The 19,653-nt window shown below is 52.4% G+C and overlaps 6 non-coding genes across 6 annotated transcripts; 1 reads left to right on the forward strand and 5 right to left on the reverse strand.

Annotated features, from left to right (window-relative positions):
* Positions 1-348: 348 nt before the first annotated feature.
* TRNAS-CGA (transfer RNA serine (anticodon CGA)) lies at positions 349-430 on the reverse strand. Its single transcript has one exon. It is a non-coding gene; the product is annotated as a tRNA-Ser (tRNA).
* A 4,130-nt stretch (positions 431-4,560) lies between these two features.
* On the reverse strand, positions 4,561-4,633 carry TRNAR-UCU (transfer RNA arginine (anticodon UCU)). The gene has a single exon. It is a non-coding gene; the product is annotated as a tRNA-Arg (tRNA).
* Positions 4,634-8,758: 4,125 nt separating this feature from the next.
* On the reverse strand, positions 8,759-8,830 carry TRNAE-UUC (transfer RNA glutamic acid (anticodon UUC)). The gene has a single exon. It is a non-coding gene; the product is annotated as a tRNA-Glu (tRNA).
* Positions 8,831-10,512: 1,682 nt separating this feature from the next.
* Positions 10,513-10,585, reverse strand: TRNAV-AAC (transfer RNA valine (anticodon AAC)). The gene has a single exon. It is a non-coding gene; the product is annotated as a tRNA-Val (tRNA).
* A 1,202-nt stretch (positions 10,586-11,787) lies between these two features.
* Positions 11,788-11,860, forward strand: TRNAF-GAA (transfer RNA phenylalanine (anticodon GAA)). Its single transcript has one exon. It is a non-coding gene; the product is annotated as a tRNA-Phe (tRNA).
* A 5,660-nt stretch (positions 11,861-17,520) lies between these two features.
* TRNAQ-CUG (transfer RNA glutamine (anticodon CUG)) lies at positions 17,521-17,592 on the reverse strand. Its single transcript has one exon. It is a non-coding gene; the product is annotated as a tRNA-Gln (tRNA).
* Positions 17,593-19,653: the final 2,061 nt, after the last annotated feature.

Raw genomic sequence — 19,653 nt, forward strand, 5'->3', positions numbered from 1 at the left:
GGCAGGCGCTGTGCACCTCAGGAGGAGTGACCCACTTCATATCCCCAGCATTTCTGCCCTTCATGGATGGACCTTTGGAGGCAGGCCCAGACGCTCCATCCTCTCAACTCCTATCACACACTAGAGCAGGGCAGCCCCCAGGGGTATGGCTGAGCCATGGGGTGCTGGGCAAGGGGCAGAGGCTGCAGGAGCTGAGAGTTTCCCTAGAGCTCAGGGACCCACAATGCGGCATCATGCCCCGTGTCTCTCTCGGAAAGGTGCAGAAAGGGATTGACTGGGGGCAGGGAGAGTGGCTCAGGGCTTGTGCAGTTTGTTGCTTGGTCAGGGGTGTGGTCAAAACACAGACCTCGCTGTGAGCAGGATTTGAACCTGCGCAGGGAAACCCTATTGGATTTCGAGTCCAACGCCTTAACCACTCGGCCATCACAGCTATGAAGTCACTACTGCCCCAGGGCCAAGAAAACTGGTAACTAATCCCAGTGCCCAGGCCTGACGGCACCTACCCCACCGAATTCACACAGCAAACCTGGCTCCCTGAGCACAGAGGGAGCTTGGGGGGCTCATTGCTGGGCCATGGGGTGAAGCATAAAACCAGCCCCCTCCTGTGGGGCCTGTGAGTGTTGCTGTCCCTGCTGTACAGACAGGGCCATGGAGACAAGGAGAGGTTCACTGAATGGGCCAAGGTCACCCAGCGAGTTAGAGCCCAGCTCTGCCCCCAGCTCCCTGCCCCACCCACCGACATGCTGACTCCCTCGCTGCCAGGGGGCTGTTTGCATTGGCCTCTTTTGTTTTCTTTTCTGCTGGGAGACATTGGGACAGTTGGCCAGGGCGTCCCGCAGTTGCCATCTCCCTCTGTGCAGGTTCTGTCCAGAGCCCCGACAAGCAAACACTGACACTGCTGTTAGGTCCAGACCAGAGGGGAGTGTTTAAGGGTTATTTCGGAAGAAGGGTTTTCTCCCCAAATAACTGCATCTAAACAGTGTTTTTTATTTCATAATAAAGTATTTTTAAAGAGCGCCCATCCGTGATTATGGAAATGTTACGCGGGATATTTAAATCCCAATTTCATTTACAATTTCAAATGTCTCCATTTGCATCCCTCTCCTGAAGGAGACTGCAAGTGTCGACATGTCCTGGGTGTTGCAACCTCCCAGCACTCACCTGATGTTCCCTCCCCGCTGCCTGAAGATGTTTGGGAGTCCTCCTGCATCCCCTGGAGCTGCAGGTCATCAGCGTTGTCATCCTGAAGCTGCAGCTGCTGCTGCCCAGGTGTCTCCATCCCAGACTCCACAACGATCACTGGAGACAGGGGCTCCCCACACCCCGGGATTCGGTCCAGTTCCTCACAGTATGCACAGTGCTGCGGTGCTTCCCCAGAGCGGGACCTGCCCTCACGGGCCCTCACATACCCCCCCCCCCCCCGCAATTCCTTAACCTTGGCTCTGACTTGGTCTAGGATGCAGGGTGGGAGGTGGCCTTTCTTTGCAAGGCCATCAGTCATTCAGCCATAAATGTCCGCATTCCTCTACCTGGCTTGCAGAGACTCCTCCTGGGATCACAGCTCCAAGAGGGACTTTATCTCTGGCCTAGACAATGACAGTGCCTGGCGTTTGCTGCCCCTTGCTTGGTCCTGTGATGTGTCCTTGAAGGAGTCTCTGGGGGTTGTGCCTGTGACATGGCTCTCTGAAAGGCAGAAGCGCTCGAGCTTAGCCAAACGACCCAGAAACAACATTTTACAGCAACAAACACAAGAACAGCTCTTGGTCCTGATCACCAGGCCACACAGAGTCTCCAGAAGTCACTTCCCCACCTCTCCCTTGGCTGCTCTAGAGCTTAGCCCAAAGTCTGATAAACTCTACTCTCCCACCCAACAACCTCTGGGACTCCTCTCCTGCCCAGCTCCTCACACCACGGAGAGCGCAGGGCAGCCACTAGCCCAGCATCACCACTTCTGGTCTTTGCCTAATGGCCAAGAAGTTCTGCTTTACCCAAACCACACAGGCACCCTCTCGCCTCTGGCCAGCCTCATGGCAGACATGGGCTTCCCTCACTAATTTTCCTAAAAGCTTTCCAGGCAGGCATTGGTGGTATAGCAGTGAACAAAACTGCCTTTGAAGCAGTTCACCTGGGTTTGATTCGCAGCCAATGCAGTGTAAAGAAGGAGCATGAAAGCTTCTTGCTGTGCCCTTATTTGAACCCTGCAAAAACAGGCACAAATGGGTCCTGCAGCTGCCCCTCACGGCTTTTCATCCTCTCCAAGAGCATGCACAGTCATGCAGGGCTTCCCTCACATACCCCTGCCGCAATTCCTTGACCTTGTCTCTGACTTGGTCTAGGCTGTGGGGGTAGGAGGGAGGTGGCCTTTCTTTGCAAGACCATTGGCCATTTGGCCAAAAATGTCCACATTCCTCCGCATGGACTGCACAGACCTGGGCATTATTAGCATGAAGCTCTAAATAGTTGAGCCAGCAGGCCCATGAGTAGCCCCACAATAGAGGGAAGAGAAGAGTTTTCCCTGCTATTGGGGAAAGCAGGCCAGACCAAGGGCCTTTTAGCCACCGGGGCTGTGCAGACCGGAACTTTCTCCTACCAGTTTTCTGGCTTGTTTCTGCTTCGCTGTCCATAGCAGGCAGCTAAAGGAGGGGGGCAGGGGTAGAACAGTCACCACAGCAAATATATCTGTATCCAACACAGGGCTTGAACCCATGACCTTAGCATTACTAACTCCATGCACTAACCAACTGAGCTAGCCAGCCTAACAAAACACAATTCACAAATAGCCCTTTCAGAAAGGCGTGTCCGGCAGCTGAAGGGACGTCTCTGCAGCTGCCAATGGCTCTTCTCTGACAGGGCCACTAGCGACTCACTGTGATGTGGGCTGGCTAGTCCAGCTGGTTTGAGGTTTGGTCAAGGTGGCTGGTGGTCTCTCTTGTGCGCTCCTGAGGAGAAAAACGCCCTGAGCAGGACCATAAAGACCAATTTAAAAGAGAATTTAGATGGGGGCACAAAGGGGGCAAGAGTCAGAGCCTGGCAGCTTCTGGGACACAGAAGAGGCCTCCCCTGGCCACCCATGGAACTGCTGGTTCAGGAAAAGGCTGATTGGGGAGGAGTGTTGGGAAGAAGGAAACCACAAGCCTGGAGCAGGTGCAGAGGCTGCTGTGACTGGCACTGGCAGGCAGGGCTGTGACTGCAATTGCTGGGACAGGAGAGCCAGCACCACATGCCCTTGTGATTCCTTTGGGTTGTCAGTGTCCAGAGCTCCTGTGAGTGCAACCTCTGCAGCTTCCACAGCCATGGAGAGTGAGGGTCTGTGGGCATCAGGTGCTTCTCACTTGTGGTTTCCTTCTTCCCAACACTCCTCCCCAATCAGCCTTTTCCTGAACCAGCAGTTCCATGGGTGGCCAGGGGAGGCCTCTTCTGTGTCCCAGAAGGACCTGGGAAAATGTGAGCAAAGGCTGCAATATGGAACCACTGGGAATTGAACCCAGGCTCTTATGTTTACAAGGTAGGTGTTTTAGCCAGCTAAGCTGTGGTGCCCTTCTCAAACTAGTCAGTGAAACTGCTCTATGGTCCCAGACAACACCTTTGACTCCCAAAGTGCAGCAATTTCCTTCCAGCCTTGGCAGTGTCTGCGGCTGAGCTGCACAAAGGAAGATACAAGAGCCCTGGGGGGGGGGGGGGGAGGTCTTTGCAGGAGGAACGTGCCTGAGGAAAGATACTGGAAGCGCAACACACACACAAAAGGGGCACGAGGGACAGTTTGAGTCTCCACCCCCCAAACCCCACCAGGCAAACTACCCCATGGGCCTTGCCCGCACCCAGCTCAGGGCCTGGGGATTTCCTGGGGATTTTCTGTCAGTTTGCTAGACCAAATAAGTAGCCCCCCACCTCTGGAGTCGCTGCCTCTCATGGGCCTTCTCAGCCTCAGGCTCCGCTTTGTCTCCAGACAGACCCTGCTCTGCTACAGCCACCTCCTCCCTCCAGCTGTGATTCCTGGGCCTTCTAGAGGAAAACGCATCCTTTCATTCTCACTTTGGGTACGTCTAGACTACCGCGTTTTGTCGACGGAAGTTTTGTCGACAGATACTGTCGACAAAACTTCCGTCGACAAAGAGCGTCCAGACACATTGAGTTCTGTCGACAAAGCAAGCTGCTTTGTCGACAGAACTCCGTAGTCTGGACGCAATGTTACAGGCAATAACACCTTCTGTCGACAGAGTTCTGTCGACAGAAGGTGTTATGCCTTGTAAAATGAGGTATACCAGTGTCAACAAAACTGCTGCGTTCTGTCGACGTTATGTCGACAGAACTCAGAGGTAGTGTAGATGCTGGTATAGTTTTGTCGACAAAAGTCCACTTTTGTCAACAAAACTAGGTAGTCTAGACACACCCTTTGAATCCCTGGGATTTTAGCACTCAGATCTGCACCTAACACCAGCATTGGCTAGCAAGGGGTCTGAACAGCTTGTGTAGAGAGGGGAACAGCAACTGTGGAGCAGCCTTGCTAACTACTTCAGAGAGCAGAGGAAGGTAAACTCTTTACCAGTGAGAGAAAACTATCACCCCAGGTGGGACTTGAACCCACAATCCCTGGCTTAGAAGGCCAGTGCCTTGTCCATTAGGCCACTGGGGTACACAGAAAAAAAATGCCAGGGACAGAAATTCACCCTTCTAAATGTCCCTTCTTCAATTTTAGATCCTGATTAAGCCCCTTTGAAGAAGCCAGATACACAGGAAGGGCTGATCTCATTCCTCTGAAAATCAACTTTCCATAGGTATTGGCATCAGGCTCCAAGTCATGGGCCTTGACGTCTTGTCTCCCTCCCAAAACCAGGGAAGTGTCTCCCACCACTGCAGACTCCTGAGGCTCTATGGCCATGTCTGTAGAGCAGGGACAGCAACACTCACAGCCCAACAGGGGGGCCCCTGGCCTAGCAATGTGGCCCCCTGAGCAGCCTCTGATGTTCCCTGCTTGAGCCCTAGAACCAGCCCTGAGTGACGGGGCAGAGGGGGAGCAGCTCACACTCGCCAAGGGGCTGGACCTGAGCCTGCAAGGCAGCAGTGACATCACAAGGGCCTTGTGCAGCACCTCAGCTCATTGGCTGGGAGACAGTGACCTCACAGAGGATCCATGGCAACAGCCAGGTGGGCCAGGCTGCAGGGCTGGGCCATCTCAGAGACCCCCATGACCTGGCTGCCTGGAATCTCCTTTGTGAGGTTTCCCCTTGAGGGCAGAAGGGATTGAGGGTCCCAGCTGGGAGTGTCTCTGTGGAGATTTCCCCTTTCCCCTGGCTGCAGTGGGAGGGGCTGGGGCAGGCAGGGTTACAAGAGGGGCTGGTACTGAACTTCTGGGAGAAGCAAGAGGGAGGGCTGCAAACACCTGATGAGGATGAGATTCAAACCCATGCATGCAGAGCACAATAGATTAACAGTCCATCACCTTAACCACTCGGCCACCTCATCTGACCTGTATGGTTTTGTTTCAAATCACCTGAAGTCAGTGCTTCAGGGAATCTTTCTGCCACTTGCTGGCTGGCCAAGGACACCCAGGGCTGGAAGGTTTGGGCTTTTCACAATGTTCCCTGGGCTGTTGTACAAAGCTCAGTGCTGGTAACAAACCCAAAAGCCCCCTGGCTACACCTACCCTGCAGACTTCTTGCTCAAGAACTGTTTTGTGCAAGAGTTCTTGTGCAAAAGGTCTTGCGCAACAGTGTCTCTGCACTGCCATGTGCTGTTGCACAAGAGAAGTGCTTTTCTGTAAGAGCGCCCATGGCAGTGTGGACGTTCTCCTGCGCAGGGAAGCTCTGATGGGCATTTTAGCCATAGGGCTTTCTTGAGCAAGAAACTGCTGTTGCCCATCCACACTGCCTCCTTGTGGACGAGTTCTTGCACAAGAGGGCTTATTCCTTGTGGGGAGAGCAATAACTTCTGTGCAAGAAGCCCTGTTGTCTGATGCTGCACTATAAATTTACTTACACAAGAAGGTACCTGCAGTGTAGACGCTCTGCAAGTTTTTACACAAGAGCAGTTGCTCTTGTACTAAAAGCCTGCAGTGTAGATGTAGCTCTGCAGTGTAGACACACCCTGAGAGAGACAAGGAAATGAAGTGGCCAGAGCCTCCCCCCAGCAGGCTGGTCCTCAACAGGACGGGCACGTCTACACTGCACCCTCACCTCAAAGTGAGCTGTGCAATGTGAGCGGGCTGCCGGGGCCCCCAGGGGAAGGTCTGTGGGGAGTTTCCAAGGCAACAACAACAACAAAGTTTCATAATCTACACTCATGTGAATGTGATTTATTCCTCCACTAACAAGTGTCTCTGAAGGGATGAGAAATGCAGGGCCCAGGTGCAGGGAGCCGGGTCACATTCTCCTGCCTGAGTCTCAGTCCTGGCTGAAGCCTGGCTACAGAGAGAAGAGGCCAATGCAAACCGCCCATGGCAGCGAGGGAGTCAGTACGTGGGTGGGTGGAGCAGGGAGCTGGGGGCAGGGTTCAGCTCTAACTCACTAGGGGTGCGTCCCATAGTTCAAAATAATCGATGCGCCTATTTTGAAATAGCTTATTTTGTAATTTGGGGCTGGCTACACAGCACTTACTTCGAAATAAATCGCTGTTCCAAAACATCCCTCCCTCCTCCTGCCATGCAGGGACGTCGGAATAGCGAGCCCGTTATGGTTTGAAATAAGGGGCTTGCTCTTAAGATGCATCTGTGTGATATGAGCACCACGTCCTAAACCTCCGAGCTAGCCGGCCCACGGGTGTCAGTCTCACAAGTGGCCCTTTCAGAACGGAGCCTTGGGCAGCGGCAGCGATGTTGAGGGCTCCAGAACAAGGTAGGGGAGGTAGCAAAATCTTTTGTAGGCAGGGGAATTAGCTCAAGAGGTAGAGCGCTTGCTTAGCATGCGAGAGGCAGTGGGATCCATGGCCACATTCTCCAACTGTAGCTCAGTTCTTATCCTTATTTTCACTGTTGGGTGCTCAGTGGCCCCCTCCCTCTTGGTACCTGCTCTCCCAAAAGAGACAGACCTGGCTCCCCTTTCTTTTCCCCCAGCAATTGCCATGCTGCAAAGCAGAGAGTGGAGATAACAAACTCAGCAATCCCTCAAGCTTTGTGGTACAATGGAAAGCATGTTGGGCATTTATGCTGTAGTGGCTAGTGTGAGCCCAACTAGACAGGCAAAGGCTGTGGGTTCAAGTCCCACCAGCGTTACTTTAGCAGCTTTCTCATTTCCAGGCAATCCTTAATGCTGAAATTGGGGTGGGCTTCAGTCCAGGTAGTTCCCAGCAGACTCCAGTGAGGGTGGAGGGAAGGGCTGGTTCTTGGGTTGTTGGCTGAGGGTTGATCTGAAAGGCTGCAGGTACCATGCCCTGCCCAGGAAGGCAAGACTGGCCTTTCCACAGCGCCCCTCCCCCAGAGCCAAGGTTCCCTCTAAGCCAGGCCTGGGCAATACAGGCCAGCGGGCTGTATCTAGCCCATCAAGACACTCCCTGCTTGCCCCACCCCCGCAAGCTGCTGAGAACAGGGACTGCTGGGCAGTTAGTGTCCCTGTTCCCAGCACAATCCCATTGGCTGGTTTCTGGCCATATGAAGCGTCATCCCCCCTCCACTCAGGGTCTTATTCATCGACCCAGATGGCCCCTGCAGCTTGTGTGGGGACAAGGCAGACAGGCTGCCTGAGAAATGTGCTGGGCTGCTGGCCGGGAGTGAGCCAGGTAAGTCTCCCAGCCAGAGCCTGACTGACACCCCAGCCCCTCCCTTCCCTCAACCCCCGGGTGCTGCACGTAAACCAAACCCTCTCCCCCCACCTGAACCCACACCCCTCCCAGATCCTGCACCCCAATCCTCTGCCCAAAGTCACAACCCAACACCCTGCAACCATTCCTGCACCCCAGTCCTCTGCCCCAGTCTCCTGTCTGCACCCAGCCTCCATCCCAGACCCAAAGCCCAGCCTCAAAGCTGCTTCCTGATCCCTTCCCAGCCAGGGGCTCTGGACTCTGCCCCTGGAGCTGCCCTGTCTTCTCCAGAGCCCTTAGGTTGGCACCGGGGAGGCCTGAATCCAGGCAGTGTCCAGTGGAGCCCAGCAGAGGCAGAGGGAAGCGCTGGTACTTGGGTGTGGGGCCGGGGGCTGTTCTGAAAGGCTGCAGGCGCCATTAGACCCTTTTGTCCTTCCCTGTCTCACCCCAGCGCTGAGCAACACTCAGTGTCGGTCTGAGCATCCGTCCTGCTCTGGGACGTGTCTCTGTGGCAGGAACCTGCCCAGGTGGCTCTCGCAGTGAGGCCCCTCCCTGGCAGCACCGAGCAGTGAGAGCTGAGTGAAGGGGGAGGCAGGACCAGGGGGAGAAGGCTCCATGACTGTGTCAGAGGGAGGCTCTGCCCTGGCCAGTGGGGAATCGTTGCCTCTCCGAGGGGCCCAGGCCTGGTGGGTCATTTCCCCAGGTTACTGAGTGGGGGCTGGAGCCAGTTCTGGGTTGTCTCCTTCAAAAACCAAACTGAACCAATGGATCTTGTGCCGACCTGACACTGCGCTGGGCTAGTGCTGTGTGTGCCACAGAGCTTCCTGCAGGGCTGCCCACATGGGAGAGGGGAGGGGCAATTTGAATCACCAGCTCTGTCCCTTCTGAAAATGGCAAGTGTTGTTTTAGCAGTCAGGGAGAGGTGGGAAGGAGCCTGAAGTAACCTCTTGGGTCTCAGCTGCTGTAACATGTGGTAATGAGGTGAGAAAAATGACAAGGCAGTTGTCATATGAAACTTCAGTCTGGTTTCCCTGACTGGGAATCGAACCCAGGCCACAGCAGTGAAAGTGCTGTATCCTAACCACTAGACCATCAGGGACACCTAAAATGCCCTTTTTTGCTCACCTACACCAGCCTTTCGCAGGCCATTTTCTGTCCACTTCAGGATTGCGGGCCCATTCTCCTTTGCCCAGAGGGGACAAGAACAGCCAAACAGAACATCAAAGCAGCCAGACTGGGCCATGCCAGTTGTCCAACTAGCCCAGGATACTGTCTCAGGACAGCAGCCAATTTCATTGTCCGGAAGGAATCTTCAGGACGGACAGTTATTAAGTGATCCCTGCAGTCGCCCATTCCCAGCTTCTGCAATACACCAGCTAGAGACACCTGCCCTGTCCATCCTGGTTAAATGCCATTGATTGACATTTCCTGCATTACATTATCCAGTTCTTTTTTGGACCTTCTTGTAGATTTCACCTTCACAACATCCTCTGGCAAGGAGTTCCACTGGGTGCAAAAATGCTTCCTTTTGGTCTATTTTTAACTTGGTTACTGATCAGTTTCATTCTGTCAGCCTGGTTCTTGAGTAGGAGAAAAAATAATTTATTTGCTTTCTGCACCCCTGTCATCATCGCATAAACCTCTGTCCCGTCGCCCCTTGCTTGTCCCTTTCCCCAGCTGAGAAGAAGTTCCATGAAGGCTGGTGTCCAGCAGCTCCCTGCCCCAGTGTGGCTGGCTTTTGGGGACAGCAAGTAGGAAATGGTGAGGAGCGGGAGGGGGCTACTGGAGCCGCTTAGCCCCCGGCTGGCTCTGACAGTAAAAAGGAAAACAGGGATTTCTCCCAACACTGGAGAACATGGGTATCGATCTCACTACCTCTCACATGCGAAGCGAGCGCTCTACCACTTGAGCTAATTCCCCTGCTGTATAAAGTGTGGCCTTCTTGGAGGCTCTTCCCTTCTCCACAGGGACGTCTGGCATCTAGGTCAGTTAGTCCTGGGAAATGAGAATTCTCCAAAAAGGCCACAAGGGCAACACTAAGGAAGGAGACTCCCTGCAGCAAAGCCATGGGGGGGCTCTGAGATGCCCCCTGCCCTGCAGCCTGTCCCACCTGGCCATTGTCATGGACTCTCTGTGATGTCACCACCTCCCAAACTCCATTAGCCAATAAGATGCAGTGCTGCAAAAGCCCCTTGTGATGTCACTGACACAGGCAATCCTTAGGCTGACACAGGGGTGGGCTTGAGTCCAGGCAGTTCCCAGCAGACCCCAGTGAGGGTGGAGGGAAGGGCTGGTTCTTGGGGCTGGGCTGAGGGTGGTTCTGAAAGGCTGCAGGTGCCGTTAGACCCTTTTGTCCCTCCCTGTCTCCTACTAGTGCTGAGCAACACTCAGGCTGTGTCTACACTGCACGTCTCTTCTGGAAAAACCTACGCAAATTTCAAAACCCAGTTTCAGTTTGTGCAGCTTTTTCTTCTGCTTTTTTTTGGAAGAGGCTTTTCCGACATTTGGCCTGTGGACACTGGGCAAGTCACACAAGGGAGGCAGCAGGAAGAGCCTGCCCAATGCACCAGCCTCCCAGGGCAGGGAAGGCCAAGCCACAAGCCTCCAGCAGCTGCCTGGCCTGATTCATCTCCCCTTCCCAGGCTGGCACCAAGAGGCATTCTCAGCTAACATCACCCCCCTCTGTCACATGGGAGTTGGGCTCATCCCAGGAACAGGCTGCTCAGCAGCAGCTGCACTTACCTGGTCACCCAAGGGAAGCAGCAATAACAGAAGGCCTTGTGTTTTTGCCTGGCTTTGAACCAGGAACCTTTTGCATGTTAGGCAAATGTGATAAACACTACACCACAGAAACACACTTTGGGGCTTGTGGAACTGGGATGACTGTTTTGTTACTAGCTCTTTCTAAAAGGGGCCTGCACCTTGTGAACACTCCACCTCTTGTTCTCAGGGAAGCAACTAACCTGAGTTGTCAGCTCCTCATTTCCTCACCAGCCCCTTGAGATTTGTAGCTCAAAGCTGGAGCTGCTGTGGAAGGAGGTGAAGCTACAGAAGCTGACAGGGGACAATCAGCGGGCGGAGGGTTATTTTTTCTCCTTCCTGGGCTGATGTGGCTAGAACTGAGGAGAAGAAAATCCTCTTCCCTTCTCCTCAGAAGATGGAAATTGCAGTTGGATTTCTCTCTGGTTCTACTAAAGCTGGACCCCAGGACTAGACTTTTTCTTTCTAAAACCCTGGTGAAAGCGGAGAGTGAATTGCTTGTAGACTGAGAGTTAAAGAAAGTCATTGCCCAGCGTAAGGCTTGAAGCCATGACTCTGAGATTAAGAGCCTTATGTTGTTTTGCTAACTGAGCTAGCCGGGCTGTAACAAGTATGTTCGTACCCCAATTACAGGGTAGCAGGAGCCAAGCATTCTCAACTGCCTGACTCAGCTCTTTCTTGCCTTCAGTGGGTGATTCTGAGCTGTGGGGAGGTTTGAGCTCAAATCCCCCTCCTGACACACCCACTTCTTTCCCCACAAGGAACGGCCCCATTTCCATCTCTCCAGGGACAGGAGAAGGGGCCGGTTTCAGGATTTCTTGCGCAAGAACCTCCCCATGTAGACCTAGCCCTGCAGAGTTCGAAGGCTGTACCAAGTGGCCAGGAATGACATCCCTTGTTTCAGTGTTTTTTCTTCTATAAAATTATCAAGCTATATTTAGCTAAGCTGTTTGTGAATAACTGGTGGGTACCACAGTAGCCCACATCCGCACAAGCGCAAACGACCTCACTAGTGGCGCACATTATGAAACTCACTCCACCCATGGATGGAAAATCTCAGAGGGAACATGACCCCCCGCCCATCTTCTTCCCTGCATTGGCAGCCACAGTCCCTGTCAGCCATTGGGACACCCCGGGAAGAGAGGCAGGAATGGGGCCAAGTGCAAGTCAGGCTGAGGGGGGCAGGCAAAGCTCATCTTGCCTTGCAGGTCCACTGGCAGCAGCATCTTTCTTGTATTCTGCTGAGAGAAAAATATGCCTGAGAGAAACATGGACCTCAGAAAGCTTGCAGCAGTTGCCAACGTAGCTCAGTTGGGAGAGCGTTAGACTGAAGATCTAAAGGTCCCTGGTTCAATCCCGGGCTTTGGCAGAAGCCTTAGTCAATATGGCTTAGTGTCTTTTGGCATCTCTCCATCTCTGGCAGGCCAATATCTGCAGTCAGAGTTCAAAGGCTGTATCAAGAGGCCGGGAACGACATAATAAAGTTGATGATATTTCAGGGTTAGAAGTGGGAGAGGGGATTTCATGTCACCTCAGAGATTGTTGACACAGTAGAACAGGGCTCTTGGCTTCAGCTGCTCCCAGCCTTGCGTCTCTGTTTTTAATTCCATGCCCCCAGAAATGAACATTAACAGAGCCTGCCTCGGACTAAATCTGAGGCTTCCCCATACTGAGGACACACTATTTCTATTTTCTTAGACTGGAAGTTATTATGTTGATTTAAGCAATTTCAAAATAGTTTCCAAGTATAGACATGCCCTTATAGTTCTGGTCTTCCCAACATCCTCTAGCAAGGAGTTCCACAGGTTGACTGTGCGTTGTGTGAAGAAATTCTTCCTTTTGTTTGTTTTCAACCTGCTAATATCATGGCGCATCCTGGCTGTGTCTACACTGGGCCACTTATTCCGGAAAGTCAGCCGCTTTTCCGGAATAAGCTGTGAGCTGTCTATACTGGCCCTTGAATTTCTGGAAAAGCAACGACTCTCTACTGTACAAAATCAGCCGCTATTCCGGAAAAGCTACGCTGCTCCCGCTCGGGCATAAGTCCTGTTCCGGAAAAGGGCCAGTGTAGACAGCCCAGTAGTCTTTTCCGGAAAAAATCCCCGATCGCGAAAATGACGATCAGGGCTCTTTTCCGGAAAAGCGCGTCTACATTGGCCACAGATGCTTTTCTGGAAAAAGGGCTTTTCCGGAAAAGCAGCCTGCCAATGTAGACGCTCCTTTTCCGGAAATACTTATAACGAAAACTATTCTGTTTTAAGCATTTCCGGAAATTCATGCCAGTGTAGACACAGCCCCTTAGTTCTTCTATTATGGGAACAAGAAAAATACCTTTACTTATTTACAGTCTCAAAACAGCCATGATTTATAGACCTCTATTTTATTTCCACTCTGTCTCCATCTTTCTAAGGTGAAAAGTCCCAATCTCTCTTCATGTGGCAGCAGATCCAAACCTTTCATCATTTTTGTTGTGCTTGTCTGAAGTTTCCAATGCCAAGCTATGGGGGTTTTTTGGGGGGGGGGGGAAGGCAACCACATTTCAAGTCAGTGCTCAAGTTGTGGGCACAGCACGGATTTACAGAGATGTAATATGATAGTCACTGTCTTATTGTCAAGGCCTTTGAAAATAATTTCTAACATCCCATTTGTGGCTCTACATGGAGTGGATGTTTTCAGAGAGCTCTCCAGCTGTGACTTGTTGTAGGCAGATTTGTTTCCATTTAGTATGTGTGTTACTAATTGTTTATACTAATTATACGGGTGAATTGCCAGACTCAGAGCTCACAGCAATTTTCCATGAAAAGGTGTTTTCCCCTCCCCATCATGGTGTTGGAAAAAGAGCTAGTAACAGAATAGTTAGCCAAGTTTAAGCACTTTCACAGCTTTCTGTGGTGTAGTGGGTATGATGTTTGCCTCACATGCAAAAGGTCTTTGGTTCACAGCCAGGCAGAAACAGAGTGTCTGCTTTCATTGCAGCTCCCCTTGGTGACCAGGAAAGCGCAGCTCCTGCTGCCCAACCTGTGCCTGGGAGGCTAGGTATGGGGTCAGCTCTTCCTGCTGGCCCAAGGAGGAAGCAAGGCAGGAATGGAAGCCAAGCTGAGGGAGGCAGACCAGAAGCTCTGGGATTCAGTGGTTGAGGAGAGTCCCCCCTCCCCCCTGCTGCCCCTTGTTCTGCCAAATCCTGTGGGGTGGGGCTGGCTGTGGGGAGGCAGAGGCCTGTACCTGTCTCAGGGCATCCCAGGGATGCTCCTTGCTGCCCAGGGGAAGAAGGGGGCTCTGGGTGGAAGGAAACAAGCAAAGCTGGTCCCAGTGGGCATGAGCTGGTGCTCCAGCTGAGGGAGTGGTGGTTGGTGCAGGTCCCATGGGGTTAGGAACAGCCCTTAGCCCTGGGGAGTCCTGCAAGCTGAGCTCAAATCTCATTGGGACCTGCCACTGTTTGGCTGCAGAACCCTCCCACTCCCACTGCTTTGTCTTCCCTCCCCTTAGGTTCATGAGACCGTTTCTTACCTCACGCTGGGTGTCTGCTGCTCAGTGGGTGGCTGGGATGTGCTGGGACCCTGGGCTTGCAGGATGCTGAGGTTTCATGTTTCTTGCAGCTGCCCCTGATGCCCTCTTGTTTGGTCCCAGCAGGTGCCAGGCTCTGCCTCCTGCCCCCGTGGTGCTCAAGGGAATGCGCATCAGGCCAGGCTGACTGGCCAAGGAACAGCAGGAGCCCTGGCCCAGGAGGGGAGGGGCCAGTGTGTGTGAGGGCGTCACCCAGACAGGCAGCCCCAGGCTGGGAGGACAGAGCTGCCCCACATCTCTAGCGCTCCTGAGGCCCAGGGGGTCCCAGCACAGACACAAGAGCAGCAGCCTTGGCCAATGGTCCCAGGTTTGCAGGGACCGTCCCTGGCTCCCCGCTCAGACTGGCCAGGGGAGCACGCTGGTGCTAACAACATGCTCAAGTGGCGCCATGTTCCAGCCAGGCCGACAGGGAGCGTTTCTTTTGGTGCCACCTGATGCCCACAAATGTGGCCCTTGTACCCACCCCCCTGCTTTTCCCCTGGCCCCCGTGGGGCTGGCAGGAAAGAGGCCCAGGGCCAGGCAGGAACCAGGGGAAAGCAGGAGGCAGGAAGAGCCTCAGACTGGAGCCCAGATCCCCTTTCCTCCTCTGGGCACCTTGAGCACGGGGGGGCTGGTGCTGACAGCTCCAAGGGAAGGCTCAGAAGCCACAGAGCAACCGAGGCAGGACAAGAGTGGGGCAGGCCAGGCCTACGTATGGATGCAGAGCCCTCTGCCTGTAGGGATAACATATCAATGTATTAAAAATGTGATTCCCCCACATGGAAGTGACTCCCCATAATTTGTTCCCCACAACTTAAAGTGTTTAGATTTATTATTAATTCTTTTTATTATTATTATTATTATTTGTTAAGATTGTTAAATGTTTGGATTTATTATTATTATTGCCCCTTTAGAATATAATGTATTAGGTCATGTAACTTAGAACTGTTAAGAATATAATCCTATGTAGCCAGAAACAGCCCCCCCCCCCCCCCCCCCAGGGCATGCTCAGGCTTGTGCAAGGGGCTGCTTGAAATAACTTTGTATTAGAACCCTATATAGAAAACTTGTAGCAGAATAAGATTTTCCCCCACTCTCTTCCCCCCACTCTGTAATTAATTGCCCTGTTGCATGAATGAGGTGTGAATGAGTAAGACTTGGGAGCCAAGCACCTCCAGACAGCTACAGGAGTTGAAGAGGGGGTGGAAGCCAGACCCAAGGTGTCAAGTGGGCTGAAGAAAGGAGAGCAGACATACTGACTGCCTTGGGGATTAGAAGCAGGCACCTTCTTTTGAAAACACCCTCTCTGCAGCACAAAGGGACCAACGGACACAGACCCAGAGTTTGAATCTGGGATATATATTTTCATAGGAGAGGGATGCTATAAAAGTGAGGTGTCTTGCAGAGGACCCCGGGTTTCGTCTTGTCACCATCGGAGCATCGATCCGGATCGGCAGAAGCCCGGCTCCACCCCTCCCCCATCTAACTCACCTGGCCAGTGCAGTTAAGGGGAGCAACTTGTTGGTAACAACAGCAAGACGGAGTGTGCTTGTGTGTGTGTGCGTGAGTGCATGAGTGACTTATATATATATATATCATATGCATATGATAACTGTTAATTATTCTATGTGTGATCAATAAATGTGGTGTGTTGCCTTATCCCCCGAAAAAGATCCCGAGTACTTCTTTGAAGTACAACATTTCTGCCAAACGCTGAGCGAAGGCCCCACCCACCAGATAGCGGGCGGCTGCTGACGTTCTGAGGCCAGTGTGAGAAGGGGGCAGGAAAGCAGGTCCAGGCCCCCTCACCCCTGCTCCCACAGACCCAGCCTGCTGGGGGGAGGCTCTGGCCACCTCCTTCCCTCCCCTCTCTCTCAGCTCCCTTCTCCTGGGGGCTGAAAGGGACTTGGATCCCAGGCCCAGCCCCCTTCCTCAGGGGGAGGAGAAGATGTCTGTGTCTTGCCCCCATTGTCACCTCTCCCCTGATGACTCCAATTCTTGCTGCCTGCAGTGCCCAGGTGAGAGAGGGTCTCTGTCCTCCCACCCTGCTTGAGCTGGTTGCTGGGTTTCTCCTCCTGCTCAGCTGGCTGACTCAAAGGAGATCACACGAGACTAGTCAAATGTGCCCCCATCAGCACCTCACCCTGAGCCACAGCCCTTGTGCCATTGCTGGGTGGGCATTAGCCAAGGAAGCAGCAACTCCCAGGAAGGGCTGGGAGGAACAGGGGCGAGTCACAGGAACATGATTTGTCAGGGCCCAGCTGTGGCCAAAAAGGGTGAAATGATCATTAAATAAAGGTGAACCTTGGAAAGGATTACCTAGTAACACCTGGCAAAGGCTGGAATTGAATCAGGGACCTTCAGAGCTTCAATTTAACACTCTCCCAAGTGAGCTACTTTAGCTGACACATTTGGCTTGTAATTCTCCTCAGAAGATGGAAATTGCAGTTGGTTCGCTCTCTGGTTCTACTAAAGCTGGACCCAGGGCTAGACTTTTTCCTTCTAAAACCCTGGTGAAAAGGGAAAGCCAATTGCTTGCAGGTTGAGAAAGTGAGTTAAAGAAGGGCACCACCCAGCATGGGGCTTGAACCCACAACCCTGAAATTAAGAGTCTCAGGTGCTTCCAACTGAACTAGCCAGGATGTGTGGGAAAAGTTTCCTAATATCCCATCACAGCATAACAGGAGCCAAGTGTTCTCCACTGCCTGACTCAAGGCTCTTTCTTGCCCCTAATGTGGGGTTCTGGTCTGTGGAGAGGTTTGAACTTGAACCCCACTCCCAACACACCCACTTCTTTCCCCACAAGGAACGGCCCCATTTCCATCTCTCCAGGGGCAGGAGAAGGGCTCTGGCCTGTTCTCTGCAAAATGCTCAGCCTGTTTCATTGTCTGCAGGAACGAGTGGGATCCATGCGCCCTATTCCCCAGTGAGAGGTGTGTGTCCTCTTCCCCCCTTTCCACAGACATAGCAGGCCAGGGGGCTATGAGCCTCCAGAGGCCCCTTCCTACTTGCCCTCCCACAAAGCTGGGGTGCAAAGCTGCTAGACCCCAGCCCTCCTGGGCCAAGCCATGGCAGAGGTAGCACGATTCACTCCCATCTTCTCCTGCCTATACCATAGTACTGAGGGGCCGGCCCCTTTCCTGCTGCCCCAACTCTTATTCCCACAATGCACTTTGTGCAGGGGCCATTGGTCTTTGTGCCAAGGTGCGTGGCTGGCAGCCAGGACTCAGGACCCTTCCCTCAATCCCCCCTCTGACCCGCTCACACTGTCTGGCTGCCTCCAGCACAGGCTGAGCTCAGGGGCCAGGTGAGTGACCTGCCCTGCACCTGTGATGGCATCAGGCCCTTCCCGCTGGCCTGCTCAGTCTGGAGACGGAGCTCCAGGGGCCTCCGACACCCAGCAAGAGGAACAAAACTCTCTGCATTGAACCTCAGTGCATAGAAGCTAAAGCACCTGAATCTTGTAACAAGCAGCTGAGTCTCAGCAGGTCCCACTGAGATTTGAACTCAGATTGCAGGATTCAGAGTCCTGAGTGCTGCCCCTTACACCATAGGACCTGTGGTGTGAAAGTGCAGTGGGCACCTCTGACTCTCAGCTCTCAGGCTGGCCTCTGCTCTCCTGGCTCCCTCCAGCTGCTTCATCTCCCAGGACTCCCTGTAGGAAATGTGTCACTTTCACCCCTGGGAGCAGCTCAGCCAGGCAAAGGGGCTGCCTGGGGCAGGACATTACCCCTGGAGGGCAGGGGTGGGTGTGGCAGTGACATCACAAGGGCCTTTTGCAGCCCCTCAGCTTATTGGCTAAAGGAGGTTGGGAGGTGGTGACCTCACAGAGAGTCCATGACAATGGCCAGGTGGGACAAGCTGCAGGGCAGGGGCCATCTCAGAGCCCCGCCCCCCATGGCTTTGCTGCAGGGAGTCTCCTTGAGATCTGCCCTTGAGACCTTTTCGGAGCCTTCTCCTTTCCCACGACTAACTGACCTAGATGACAGACGTCGCTGTGGAGACGGGAAGAGCCTCCAAGAAGGCCTTTGTACATGCAGCAGGGGAATTAGCTCAAGTGGTAGAGCGCTTGCTTTGCATGCGAGAGGCAGTGGGATCAATGCCCACATTCTCCAACTGCAGCTCAGCTCTTACCCCTAATTCTCACTGTCAGGGGCTCAGTGGCCCCCTCCCTCTTCCTACCTGCTCTCCCAAAAGAGACAGACCTGGCTCCCCTTTCTTTGCCACCAGCAATTGCCATGCTGCAAAGCAGAGAGTGGAGATATCAGGCTCTGTGTTGCAATGGAAAGCATGTTGGACTTTTAAACTGCAACAAAATACAGGACTATGTAGTGTTACACTTTGGTTCTGTGATGTGATGGGAGCCTCAAGGGTTAAAGCCGACTACCCAGTGAAAACTACTGGATGATGGTGAAACAAATGATCTTTATTAAGTGGTCAAAACCAATAATTACCAAATAGGTGTTTAAACTAGCAATTGCTCAGTACTTTTACTGCATAGAAAGCTTGAGCACAATTATACCCAACTGATTACAATTCTTTGATTACAATTCACTCATATCAAATCACTATCCCTAATTTGCCTAAGACAACGCAGCATACAAATAAAAAATACAAAAAACAAAGCCAAAGTAATGATAATAAAAGAACCGTCCTAAGCCAGCCCCTCTATGGTTATTTTAGGACAGCTGGTGGAGTTAGTCATAAATCGACTTTTACAACTTAACAACTCCGGGGCGTCTATTTCTAACACTTATACTTAACCTAAATACCACACTACTATACAACACAAAATTATACAATTTGCATAGTGTGGTTAACAGAACTTAGATACGCTTTACAGAATTACACAGTGAAATTAACACAATTTAACTATTAATTAAACCAATAACTAATACATTTAAGCAATACTTACAAATCCAGAAACAACCTCAACAGAAAGACACACTAGAACTCGGAGCATGCTTGTGCACCCCTATATTTGACTCGAAGGATGGGGAGGCAGCCTCAGGGTGATCAGTCCTTTAGCCGGGCAAAAAAAAGACACGTGCCCTCAATACACGGAACCTCCGTCGAACAAAGGAATTGAGGGTCTTTTATACAAAACTTTGGTGTCTGTGCCATGCTAGGGTCTGCATTTGGCAGGGCCTGATAGGCTAGTGATGAGGTAGTATGACAATACTGCCCTATAGGAATTTTCGTGATGTATGCGTGATTCCCTCGTGGACAGTACCAGATGGGGCATAGTTAGTGTAAGACAATTGTGTTTTATTACCCTATGTTTACTTTTTCCCCTTGCCCCTGAGACTGGTCAAGCTACGGTCAAATGAGGCTTATCTGTAAATTCAGCTAGGCGTTATCTAGTTATGCTCACCTCCCTATTTTCTTGGTGCCTTTGAGTTCCAGGATGCCTATAAGGTCAAATTCCATTCACTAAAACTGCATTGTGCTTCCCATGCTCCCCTGAGTATCTGGGTTTTGTGTGGCAGGATGGGCTCTATGCGAAGGCCGTGGACAGAAAAAGCCTGCTTTACAACATGTAGCACTTTAAAGACTAACAAGATGGTTTATTAGATGATGAGCTTTCGTGGGCCAGACCCACTTCCTCGGATCAAATAG

This window comes from Pelodiscus sinensis, unplaced genomic scaffold (genome assembly GCF_049634645.1).
Source record: "Pelodiscus sinensis isolate JC-2024 unplaced genomic scaffold, ASM4963464v1 ctg35, whole genome shotgun sequence".
Taxonomy (NCBI): Eukaryota; Metazoa; Chordata; order Testudines; family Trionychidae; genus Pelodiscus; species Pelodiscus sinensis.